At 39.3% G+C, this 10,594-nt stretch overlaps 1 protein-coding gene across 8 annotated transcripts in view; it reads left to right on the top strand.

Annotated features, from left to right (window-relative positions):
- whrna (whirlin a) overlaps positions 1-10,594 on the top strand; it is a 138,484-nt gene that overhangs the window by 54,208 nt on the left and 73,682 nt on the right. The gene's annotated exons all lie outside the window — the stretch shown is intronic.

Raw genomic sequence — 10,594 nt, 5'->3', positions numbered from 1 at the left:
GCCAAACAATATAAAGTCTAAATATAAGCAAGATAAATAATAATACAAGATAAAGGCAATTTTAAAAACATCAAGTGAAAAATATGAGTATATACTACATCTGTATATGCAACAGTCAGCAATGAATGTGCAATTATACATGCGCAAACTGAAAATGTAAGCATTCAGGTGCAGTTACATGAAGTAATCCCTGATTATTCTACATTGCTACACTAATAAACAACTGACAACAATATAAGTTACGGAGACAAAATGTAAAGACATGATATAGTGAAAGAGGTCTAATTGTAGAATGAATAATGGTGATGGTCGAAACCAGAAACATTCTATTATCTATTGTGAACTGACTCAGCCAGGTTGGAGCTGGTTTCCTTCAAAAGCTTGCAAATAAAAAGAACTAATTAAATTCAAAACTCAATAAGATGAGGTGGCTTATTGTCCATTGTAAATAACAGGCTCGGTTGGGTGTCTGAAAATAAAAAGTCATAACAAAAACACTTTAACAAAAAGGAAAAATGAGGAGCGTGCACAAAAGAATAGAACACACAAGAAACATGGAGGTAGACAAGTTAACAGCATGAGATGTGGTCAAAAACTCTCTTCTAGACAAGAGACTCATTAACATTAACTTCTCTAAGTCTGTAACGTAAGCCCAAGGACGTAGTGTCTATACAAGATAAAGGCAATTTTAAAAACATCAAGTGAAAAATATAAGAATATATACTACATCTGTATATGCAACAGTCAGCAATGAATGTGCAATTATACATGCGCAAACTGAAAATGTAAGCATTCAGGTGCAGTTACATGAAGTAATCCCTGATTATTCTACATTGCTACACTAATAAACAACTGACAACAATATAAGTTACGGAGACAAAATGTAAAGACATGATATAGTGAAAGAGGTCTAATTGTAGAATGAATAATGGTGATGGTCGAAACCAGAAACATTCTATTATCTATTGTGAACTGACTCAGCCAGGTTGGAGCTGGTTTCCTTCAAAAGCTTGCAAATAAAAAGAACTAATTAAATTCAAAACTCAATAAGATGAGGTGGCTTATTGTCCATTGTAAATAACAGGCTCGGTTGGGTGTCTGAAAATAAAAAGTCATAACAAAAACACTTTAACAAAAAGGAAAAATGAGGAGCGTGCACAAAAGAATAGAACACACAAGAAACATGGAGGTAGACAAGTTAACAGCATGAGATGTGGTCAAAAACTCTCTTCTAGACAAGAGACTCATTAACATTAACTTCTCTAAGTCTGTAACGTAAGCCCAAGGACGTAGTATCTCCTGGCCAGCATGGGTTTCAGATTTCTCTGTTAGGGATGATTTTAAATATAAATTTAATTGCTCAGTTTTACATTATCTACCCATTTTAACATGCCCACTCATTAGTTTGGAATATAAATAATAATAGTTAACAATCATATAAATTTGTTATAACAAGAATGAACTATTACACGCAACATCTGGAATGTCTAAAATCTCTAATCATGCAAGATCTAACATTTACTGAGTCATTAGTACTTCCTGGCTTAAAGATTATAGTTTGCAGTCTTATAAAAGAACAAAGTCTTACGGAAATAATTGTAATAATCTAGATCTTCATATTTTAGCTAATAACAAACCCAGAATGATCAAAGTTGGACTGAGCATCATTAAATTCATCAGTGGTCATTATTATACAAGTTCCATTTAAGCATTTTGTTCATATGGATTTTGTGTCCCAAAATAAGTGTTCTCTCTAGGGATTTCCCTTTAAGTTGAGCTCAATGTTGGGCTGAGATAATAAATGACCTTTAGGTCTGCAGCCACTTAGTCAGAGCCCACAGATCAACAGGTGAGCACATAAGTGAGTGCAAGGTGTATTTCATTTGAAAATAATGCAGTTTCAATTTGGAATCATAAAACTTCAGAAGTCACTGGTGTTGATGGAAAGTTTTATTACTTCTAAGAGAATTCCTTTGCATTATTTTTCCTAGGAATCCCAAGTAGAATCCTGAGGTGGATGGAAGTAAGTCTGTTGATTATCTCCAAGGAATTCCTCTGTAATCCTCTCTCTGCTGCATGCAGAGTCGCTACAGAATGTTCACACATTTGTTAAACTTGACAAATAGCTAGCCATAAAGTCAGGTGCTCAGAAAAGAAGAGAAGAACAACAAAAGAGAAAAGGACAGAGGTGCAAGGGACTTTATGTCCAGGTATTTAAAAATATATACTGAAGTCAAAGATGAAGCTTCAAATATGAGTACAGGCCTACTGACATCAGTTTAGCTTAAGTTAAACATCTGGCAAATACACCTACTAATAGCTACCACCAAGCTTTAGCTTTAGGAGGAGAGCCTCAACCTGCAGGTGAGAGCTGGATGGGGGAGGCCAGCTGGGCCAGGGAGGAGAGGGAGGGAAACAGCACAGGGTTGGGCAGGTTAAGATCCCAGTATTATTTTTCCCCATTTAAATTGAGTCTATGTTCATTTGATTAAATCTGTTTATCAGTTTTCCTTCTCTCTATAATTGAATTGCGGTGGCACGGCTACATTTAACATTAGTATATTTGGATGAACTGTATGAGAAATGAGTTATTTTGCTGCACTCAAATGGCTGTTATGGGATATACCTATATGTGACCTGTGGGTGAGGCTGGGACAGGGCGCTCATAAATGACCACAATGTGATTCAGTTTGCACCAAAAAGTAGCCACATTTTTCATTGGCGCATTGCTGAACTTTCCATGAAACATTTCCCAGTGTCCTGCAAACAAACTGGCAGGTTCTCCTGTGAAGATGTCAGATGTGTTGGTTTTCATATCAAATTTCTATGACATAATCTGCATTTTTTTTTTCAGCATGAATAGTGAATGAGGCATGCAGCAATCTGGCTCCACTATGCCTCATGAAAGAATTCATTTGCATTTCATTTACATATTCATTCAAAGATAAGCAACCTCACTTGTTTAGCCCTGAATTTACTGTTGTAACTGCTCAAACTTAGTTTGTCCTGGTATGTCCTTTAGTGATGCTCCCATCCGAAGCAGTGATAATTCTTTAAAATGACCCCATTTGATATCTTAGACACTTTTCCAATGGCTCTCGGCAAAGCTCTCGTCTGAATGAGGAGGTACATCAGTGTGTCAGTGAGTGGAGGAGTGCCATAATTGATTCAGCATGAGCACCCAAAGCAGACACCATTAACAGCTGTAGTCACATGCAGGCACAAAATCAGGTTTTGTTTAGTTCAGAACAAGACTAGGTCCAATAATATAATGGTGAGTTTGATGTTAGATGAATGATGACCACTCAGATATCAAAACGTAAACCTACATAATAATCATCACCAGTCACCTTTTTGCAGCCAAGTACTGTATGTTAGACACAAGGAATTTGTTTCAGGTACAGAACCGAGGCAGCATTCTGCTGCACCAACTCCCACCGATGGCTCTAACCATCAGGGGCAACTTGGGGGTTCAGTGTCTTGCCCAAGGACACTTTAACATGTGGACTGCAGGCACCGTGATTTGAACCTCCAATCGGGAGACGACTGCTCTACCCACTAAACCACAGTCATCCCCCCATGATGATAATGACTGAACTGGCATTATGAACATGAACTGTTTGATTAGGTTTATTGTTCTGTTGTTGAAAATAAAACCACATCTGCTGGTGCTGCTTGTCAAAGTTTAGTGCCGATTGATTCTTTTATTCATCAGAGCTGATCACACGGCCTTTATGAAACATCCATGACGAATGCAATGGTTCCTCATTGGAAAAATGTAGCTGACTCGCAGTGAATTGGCTGTCATTATCTCTTCTTTCTCTTTCTCCTGCTTTCTCTCTATCTGAGTAAATGTCTATAGAAGATATTGTCTTGTGTCTCTGTCCGGGAGGAGACATGGTAAATAAGCCCCTGTGAGATATAGTGTTCAATACAAGAGGGTATGAGAGGGAGGAGAGAAGCTATAGGAGGCGAGTTTGATTTATGAGCTGGTGTAAAGTAACAAATGGGGGGTACATAGATCCATGGTCACACCAGCTATCCTGCCTCTCTTTTTCTTTTGATTCACTTTCAAGCTCTTCAGTGTCCCTATCAATGACTGCGCAAATAGCCATCTGAGTTTCCTCTTTGGAACTTTGGTGTAGCACAAATGAAAAGTTTGTTTTTGAAGTTTTTTGCCCTAACCAACAGATAATGTATGCACTATGCTGCGTGTTAAGATGCTCTGATTTATTCATTTTTTCCATGTTTCTGTACATTTTAAAAAGACTTTTCAACCTCTCCAGGAATCCAGAGAAAGGCAATACCAGACTCACACAGCAGTTAGAGTAATTACTGCTGCTGTAATTGTCATGACAACAAAATGATTTTGTCTGAAATCAGTGTAAACCATTGTTACACTAAAACCATTTGCACATTATTATGGCAGTTAGCTTCTGGGGTTTACACTGTAGGTCCTGGGGCTATTTGGTGGAGAAAGGCTTTATGTTGGCAGTGGTGCCTGCAGAAAATATTCAGTGGGGGTCCAGATGGGGCCAGAGAAAATCACATTAAATATACATACAGCATAGAGGAATTTCAGGCTATGCAATTTAAAGCTATATTATATAACTTTTGTCAAATATTTTGTGTTGTAGAAATATGCTCTAAAATTTATGGAGCATAATGTAGAGAGGTGATGTCGAAGCCTTGTGTGACCCGGACACCTCCGGGCATGTATATGTCACAGTCAGTCACATGTAGTGGCATTAAGAAGTGGACGCCTTGAAGCTGTTATAGGTACAGGTGCATTTGGGTTCATCGACATGCAGCTTGTTGCTGGGAGTAGCCTAGTTAGGGCTAACAGTAGTTTTCACTTTAAATCTGTTCATTTTTTTATTTGATTAAATGGTAGTCCTCCTGGGACAAAATGCCCACCACAGGTGCTCAGAGCACAAGGTGAGCGTTTGCCAGAGGTATAAATAAGGAGGCAGATAAACATCGGGATGCAGCCCAGCTGTGCGCACCGACAAACGAGTGGCTAACTACCGAATGCAACACAGCTGAGGTGCAGATCCCGCAGGATCGAGAGAGCAGAGGAGAGAAAGGTGGAAGAGAGGCAGGTTGCGCGGAGCGGACCTGACGGTTCTCTTCAAAATGCTTCTTTCGTCTGACCAAGTCTAAAATTAATTTCATGTAATGCGATTATCAAACAGAGAAAAGCTAGAAATCTGCAAATCCTTCTCACCCTGAGATGCTGAAACCAGTAAATGTTTGGCACTGTCTTGATAGTGATTTGATAGTCTATGAAATTTGTTGATTCATTATCTGCCAACAAACTAATCTGTTAATCAACTCATCATTTTCCATTTTAACATTTCACATCTAAATCTAAACTCAAAACACTCTATTTTTCTTATTCTGTGACTGTTGTAGCCTTCAACAGTGTGTTCACATTTAGACTAGAGCTCTTACAAGAGCAAGTGTTGTGTGTAATAAAAAAATTGTCTGTTTTGAAGCCTTTTGCATTAGATTTTGCTTTGTTGCTTCTGTCCAGCAGAGTCACAGTGATATCAGCTCTACATTTTCTTTTTATCCACCCTGTCATCTGTAAAACACCTGTACTGATCTTTCTCTCTGTTCACCTTCAAATGATAAATGGCCAAAGAATAGCATCATTGAAACCATTATGATGCATATCTTATGGAGTGACTTTCTGAAGGGTGATGTGAGGATGGACTTGAGTCTTAAGAGGGAAAACTGCAAACAGTGTTTATACTGATCTGTCAGTCATTAAATTGTACTCTTTCTCTACATATTTAATGTTGGTCACACTGACTTGTTTTATTTTGTATGAATCATGTTTGAACAGGAGTGCATGTGCATGTGCAGGCGGGCTAAAGCATTTATTTACAAGAAAGGGAGAATGAGAGAGTGAGCGATGGATTGGGGGAATGGGAGGATTAGTGGAAATGGTTTGTGCAGAGCATTGTGGATGTTTTCCTCTGGCTAATACCTGCAATTGATGACTTGGCTCCATTAAATCTCTGTGTTGGCAGCATTGTCAATTAATCATTAATCCTTCTAAATGTTTACTTCATTTGGGGTCTAAACTGTTTCTCTGTGTCCAACCAATCTACATGTGCAGTCTCACACATGTAGCAAAACAACACACACCAAGACGTAGGTATGCAGTAAGTCCATATACAGTGCAGTCATTAGCTCTGTTTTAGAGGTTTGGGAAATGCAGGCTCCAGCAAGAACCATATTGATTAAGATGAGTACAAGCCAACTGTAGCTTTGAGAAGACTTTAACTTGACAGAAATCATCAAAAACCTAAAAAAAAAAAAAACCTCCCTGGAAATCTCTGTTGTAACAAACCCAGCTTTTGTACATAACGCCCCTTTTCAGTTCTGTATGTTTAAAGGACTGGAATAGTCTTTAAAATTTAATCATAATATTATGTTTAATATTCATCATTTGATACCTTGCAGTTCATCGTCGCTGACCCAAAAACATCTGCAGACAGCTGGTATTTTCTTTGCTGATGTTGCCTCCTGTGGTTCTTGCTTCACATTGTCAGTCAAACTAAAATAACAATAAAAATCTCATAGTGACTGTTTTATGTCAGATCTGATGTGCAGGAACCCACCAATGTTGTTGTAGTGTATTCTGACCACACCGTGTGCTCTGAAACCAGCGCAGTGTGGATCTGCTTGTCAGAGTGACACATGCGGCCTGAAGAGATGTGAAAATAAGCTCATGGGTTTCCTGTGTTTATTCTTTGCTCTCACTCAGTGTCAAGGAAACACTTCATTGACAGGCTCACAGTCACATGCTCTTTGCTGGTTGTACGCTTCGCCTTTCCCCCAAAGGAACAAACATATGGCTGATAGATGAATTGCACTTTGAAAATGGCACCAGTGCTGCATAGCATCAATGGCTATGATCCTTCACGCTGCTGACTGATCCGCTTTTCCCCCGGCCGCACTCACATTTCCAACAAGCCATCAAACACGTTCCATGTTTGTTACAACTTCCTTGTTCTCTAGAGCTCACCAGGCTCGCTGTCACTGCTGGCTGTTGTACTGTAATTGAACAAACACACAATGAACCCACAATGGAGCAGTGCCAGCAACGAGTAATCAGTCATTTTAATCTCTTAACCCTAGAATTACTTGTACATTATTTGTATTGTCAGTAAGATAATGTCACTAGATCGAGACGCGGGGTACACCATGGACAGGTCACCAGTCTGTCACAGGGCTGACACTTACTACACACACTCACACTCACTTGCATGTCTTAAGACAGTGGGAGGAAGCCGAAGTATCCGGAGAGTACCCTCGCAGGCACAGGGAGAACATGCAAACTCCACACAGAAAGGCCCCGAGTCGGCCCGGGCTTAAACCCAGAACCTTCTTGCTGTGAGGCGATGGCGCCAACCACCATGCTACTGTGTCGTCCCTATGCACATACACATACATGACAGTTATTAACTATACTCTGTCTGTAGCATTTTGGCATGAGGCTACGGTTGAAGTAGTATTGTAAACAGAGTCAAAGACAGTTTGCCTGGCTGCTTCTTAGGTTTCCTATACTTTTTAGTTCTGTATGATTTTTACATCTGCTCTGTCAGGTTGGTGTGTTTCCTTATAACTGTGTACTGAGATTGCATGCTTTGCTTCCCTTGTGTTCACTTGCATGTTGTCTGTTTATGACAAACGTATAGTATGAAGCATGTGCAGTTAGCAGGAGCAAATGCTGAGTGGATTCAACTCTGCAGCCAAATCTGCAAGCACTGAAGAAGAAATGCTTTTAACAGAAGACTGGTGAAGTATTTTGTTTAATTCTCATCAATCCACCTGTCCAAACCAAAACTTTATCTCAGCCCTTGTAAAAGCAGAAAATTTGGGTTCTTGAAAATACCATCAGGTAGGGGTGTAATGTTATCTGGGCCCAGTGTTGCGGTGGGTGACTTTGAAGACTCATTTAGTGAGTTCACATTTAAAAAACTGATGAGTTGGGTTTACAGTCTATTACAGTAACTCGTTATCAGTTTGTATAGCAGCCTCTACACACCTAATTGATACTTTCATTAGCAGTTTACATAGAGTGCTGCAGCTATACTAAATAAAATAGAGTTCAGGTTTACATTAGTTCAAAGTTCTTATTTTATGGAAGTATGTTGTTCATGGATTTCGTACTCAGTGAATGTACACCACCGGGGGCCAGATGCATGAACGATGTGCACACACAAAAAACATGCATATGCCTTTTCCAATGCATAAACTTGAATGTATAAACACAGACTGTGTGGGAAGAATGTGAGCACCTCATGCCTACTTCAGACCATGCATTTGAGTATTTGTGTTATGGTGAAGTGGAAAATAAGGTGAGACAGGCCATTTTAAACAACTTGCATTATTTTAGCTATTTGCATATATTTTAGTTCATAGTGTTTTTTTTGTTTTTTTTTGGATTTGCAACCCCAAATCAGACAAAGTTGGGACAGTATGTAAAATCTAAATTAAAACTGAAAACAGTGATGTGTAAATCCTGTGTCCTGTGTTACATTGAAAACAGTACAGCAGAAAATTATTTCTTGAAAACAATACAGCAGAAAATTATTTCATGTCATACCTCATCAATTTTATCTTTGTTAAAAATAAACACTCCAATTCTGATGCATGCAACACATTCCAGAAAAGCTGGGACAGTCAGATATTTACCATGGTGTGATGCTACTGTTCCTTTTCACTACACTTAAAGAAAGTTTAGGAACTGAGGACACCAAGTGATTAAGTGTGTCAGGTTTCATTTTGTCAGCCCAGCCCAGCACCCACACCCTTTTCCTCCACAGCCAGACCTTGGTAATGTGCACTATGAGGTTTTGCATTGTCTTGATGAAATATGCATGGGCGTCCCTGGAAAACATGTCGTCTTGAAGGCAGCATATGTTGCTCCATCATCTCTCTGTATGTTTCAGCATTAATGGAGCCATCTCAGAAGTGTAAGTGACCTTTGCCAAGGGCACTGACACAGCCCCAGACCATGACAGACCCTGGCTTTTGGACTTGTTGCTGGTAACAATCTGGGTGGTCCCTTTCATCTTTGCTCCAGAGCACACAGCTTCCATTCCTTCCAAAAAAGACCTGAAATACTGATTGGTCTGTGATGGTCCATCCCAGATGCCTGTGAGCTGAGAGCAATCTACTGGGATCTACAGGGGGGTAGTATCTTCAGGCTCTTTTGGGAGTGTCAGTCTAATTTCCTGGTTCTCTTTTTGTTTTTGCAGGTTGACATAACATTGTAAAAGCACATTGTATTTTTTCATCAGTAGTTCCCCTTCTGATTGAATATACACCTCATTTCAGCTTGCAGCCCATCTCATTTTTTATCAGTTGCCTTTTTTTAAGACGCGCACAAGCATTGAAAATCATGATTGGAGTATTTGCTGGAGCATTTTATATCATAGAACAAAACATGAAAGTCTGCTGGCCTTGTGTTAACCACAGACCTCATTTCAAGCATCTAACCAAAAACCCATTCAAAAAACCTATTGACTTCAGGGCAAGAGGCCTGAAAATTCAAAAATGATAACTCCATTTTGGGCTTTAAGACTCCCTACTACGATACTCTTTTCTTTCAGTCACCAACCAAAGCACATTACCTTATGTGAGGATTGGATCATAGAATGACTGGGAAACTGAAAGCTTTGCCTTCTGGTGCAGCTCCCTTTTCACCACAGCAGTCTGGTACAGTGCCCTTTACTACTGACACTAGGCCAGTTCACCACTTGGTCTATAATTGACATATTTGTGGTGGACACGGTAAAAAGTGTAATAAGGAAAACACAAGCATAAATTAGTAAATTATTAATTTGTTAGAAATCATGTACAGACTTTGTGATGCTTATGGCTACAAGTTTCACATCTTCTCCCCCAAACACATTTTTTTTCATATCAGCCCATATCATGCCATCATCTAATGATTTCCATTTAAAGGTACTTTCTGCAATTTAGTCTCTCCAATATAAAATAGTTTGCAGTACAACTGGGACGTGTAATACTGACTCTTTATCTAACCAGGCTTTATGGTTTAATCCCTCATTTCTAACAAGACATTTTTTACTTTTTATTTTTTGATACTCTGACCTGTTTAAATCTCCTACAGCATATGACCATGCATTTCTAAGTGATGAAATCACATGGCTTTTACACTCAGGCTTTCTACAGTCAGCATTTGTGTGTGAAATGGATTTCCTGGGCTCATGAGAGCCTGTTGTTTTTTTCACTGCATCGTCTGAAAGCAGTTTACCTGCCATTGCCGTTTCCCATTATACTAGACTATAATATCTATTCCATTATTTTCTCAGTGCTGTTTGTTCTTTTTGCAAGCAGGGTTGAGCTTCATCAGCCTAGTGTCACAATCAGCACTTTCCTCCAGCGATAATGCATTAGGACCACTGTACCGCAGTTGCTTCGTTGATTACCACAGTTTCTTATTCACAGGATGGAGCAGCCTGTTAAACCTGCTGCCTTCCCTGTTCCGCTTCCATTACCCTCAATCTTTCCTTTTCTTCTTGTCATGATGCGATAACTTCCTGCATTC

The sequence above is a fragment of the Monopterus albus genome, unplaced genomic scaffold (genome assembly GCF_001952655.1).
Source record: "Monopterus albus unplaced genomic scaffold, M_albus_1.0 scaffold158.1, whole genome shotgun sequence".
NCBI classification, from domain to species: Eukaryota; Metazoa; Chordata; class Actinopteri; order Synbranchiformes; family Synbranchidae; genus Monopterus; species Monopterus albus.
This window is presented reverse-complemented; position numbering and strand designations above follow the sequence as displayed.